Genomic DNA, 2,887 nt, shown 5'->3' with positions numbered 1-2,887 from the left:
GCAAATCCATCAAAACCCAATTGAGAGAGTTAGAGGAGAGAGCGTCGTGGAAGCTCGGCCATGAGCTCGTTTGGGGAGAGAGAGAGAGAGAGAGAGAGAGAGAGAGAGAGGAGGGGGAGAGGGGGTGGTGGCGGAGCCCCATGGGAGCTCGGCCTGGAGCTCGTATGTGGAGAGAGAGAGAGAGGTTGTTCCTTGTAGGTGTTTCTAGAGAAAGAGGTGGGACAGAAGGAGAGCGACATCATCACACGATCTCTGTTGATCGATCGGATGGCTGCGTGGGAGACTGATCGATTTTGTGTTATGTACCGGGTGATTCTTAGAGTTTCCCATCCAAACAGCCCATTCTAAGCCGAAAAATTCAATGGTTTTTGTGGGGCCTGGTAAAAGATCACTGAAATGAGTTTGGAGCCCATCCCAAACGTAATCTAAATCTGCTGCCACGTTGTGAATAGACTCACACTGCGTGTGCACTTATTTATGAAGAGTAGAAAACAGAAGTAGTAGCGTTTTCAAAAAAAAAACAGAAGTAGCAAGATAAGGCAGATCTTGCGAGTTACTTTGTGTATTGGATGGCCCAGAAGTCGGCGTAGACGTAGGTGGCCTTGACGGCGGCAAACCCAGCGCCCTTGCCGAGCTTCTCGAAGTCCCTGAGATGCCTCTTGCCGCCCGGGCTGTACGCGACGAGGCTCATGTCGACGGCGAGCAACACCTGCGCGCTGTTGGTCGCCTCTGGGTTCACCGGCAAGATGCATTCCACGCTGATGACCTTGCTGTGCGCTGGCAGCGCGTCGTGGCAGTTCTTGAGCACCGTGGTGACCTCGTGGTCGCTGAAGCAGTCGAGGATCCACATCATGAGGATGGCGTCCCCGGAGGGCACCTTCTCCAACATGTTGCCGCCCACGTGCTCGACCCTGGGGTAAGGAGGGGCGGCGGCGATGACGTGGGGAAGGTCGAAGTTGACACCCTTGATGCTCGGGTACATGGAGGTGATGGCGTGGCTGACGGCGCCGAATCCGCCTGCCACGTCGACGAGGGTGCCGACGCCGTCGAAGCCCCTGTACACCTCGAGGAGCTTCTTGGTGATGATGGCGGAGTGGTGCTTCATGGCCTCGTAGAAGAGGCCTTTGAAGCGCGCGTCCCTCCCGGTGTACTCGTACCACGACGTCTCATACGCCCTGTGGAACGCAGTGCCGCCGCCGCCGTCGCCGTCGAGGACCGCGTCCTTGAGGTGGCGCCAGGGCTCCAGGTAGACGTGGTCCTGGGCGAGGAGAGCGAACGGGGGCCATGGAGACGCCATCCTCGTTCGGGGCGAGCCACCTGCACACCGGTTCCGCGGCGTAGCGGCGCGAGAGGCTGCCGTCCTCGCCCTCCTCCACCGTGCACGACACGACCTTGTACGACGCAAGCACACGCAGCATGCGATCCACCATGGACGGCGCGTCCGGGTTGTTGGCCTTGCACGGCAGCTTCGCGAGGACCTCCTCCGGAGTCAGCGACTTGCCGGCGGCGCCCACAAGGGCCTCCAGAAGGCCCAGCTCGATGGCCGTCCTCAGCGTCATCGGTAGCACCGTCGAGTTGGCTAGCTGCAGCGCCAACATGCACGCCTCCTCGTCGCCCATGTCGCTAACTAATGCTGCTACCATTTGCTGCTGGGCTGGTACGGTACGTTTATTTATACAGAATTGATGGGCGGGTGCTGCGATTTAGAGGAGTCACGGACTCACGGTATGTGCTCACTTGCCATGCACAAGTACGACTTAGGCACTGAGCATCTTTTCGCATCATCCGAGATTGAGCCAAGTATGTGGTATTATGCTGCTGTTTCAAATAATCAATTTTTAAATGTTTTAATAAATTCTATAAAAAAATGTGAATTTTCACAAGGGATGTGTCTACAGCCACCAAAAATTTCAGGTCAGTATTCGAAAGGAGATTTAGAAACAAAAAGACAAGTCTATATGCCTTTCGAATTTGCACATGAAATTTTTGGAGGTTGTAGACACATTCCATATGAACACTCACACTTTTTTCTATGTTTTTTTAAACATTTATAATTGATTTTTTAAGGTGTACAATCTACTCTATAATAGCATTTACCTATTACCATGCAGAATGTTTTTGGGGACTGGACCTGGTTGGCAGCCACATCGGAGGTTGAACTGATGCCAGGAATGACATCTGGAGAGACCACCTGCAAGGCCATTGATCATGGTGGCAGTCAAACGCTCACCTAGATCTGGCCGGCCTAGGTGGGTGTCGGCGTTGGGGACGCTCGGGGGTGGGAAATGAGGTGCATTTCCGCTCGTCTCTTTGGTATGTGAAGCGGCGTGGCTCGGGTGAGGTGGCATTGGGGTCTTGGAGGTTGGGGCGGCGGCCCTGGTGGGGAGCATGGTGCTCTTGGGTGAGCCCGTGGCTCAGGGGCTGCCCGATGGCCATGGTCGTGTGAGTGGCGTGGTGGCCGGGGTGTGGCATTCGGTGACGGTGGTGCGGCGCTCGTACCATATGCCGATGGTGATGATTGTTGGCCGGGGTGAAAACTTGTTCTGTCGTTCGGCAGACGGCGGCGGCGAAGTTCGTCCCCTTCTTGAAGGCATCGTCGCGGCTCTCATCGCCCGCCGTGTTGCTCTAGGGGAATCCTTGATCCTTGGATCGTGTGGTGCCGGCGCTCCGGTGTCATAACCTTCCCGAAGACGCCACTTTGGAGCTCACGGTTCATCATATGCGGCTTTGTCTCTTCGCGGTGGCGTGTTCACGGTTGAGGACCCTGGTAGCTCCTGTAGTGGTAGGGGTGGTGTTGTTGCGATGTATCCTGCTTTGGGTGTGTGCGTGTGTCTGTATCAGGTTGTTGATGATCGTTGCTTTATATATAAAACAGGGCGAAAGCCTT

At 55.4% G+C, this 2,887-nt stretch overlaps 1 pseudogene; it reads right to left on the bottom strand.

Annotated features, from left to right (window-relative positions):
• Positions 1 to 553: 553 nt before the first annotated feature.
• Positions 554 to 1,619, bottom strand: LOC119332575 (annotated as a pseudogene).
• Positions 1,620 to 2,887: the final 1,268 nt, after the last annotated feature.

Source organism: Triticum dicoccoides, chromosome 7A (assembly GCF_002162155.2).
Source record: "Triticum dicoccoides isolate Atlit2015 ecotype Zavitan chromosome 7A, WEW_v2.0, whole genome shotgun sequence".
Lineage (NCBI taxonomy): Eukaryota > Viridiplantae > Streptophyta > Magnoliopsida > Poales > Poaceae > Triticum > Triticum dicoccoides.
The sequence above is the reverse complement of the archived record's forward strand: the minus strand, read 5'-3'. Positions and strand labels throughout refer to the sequence as shown.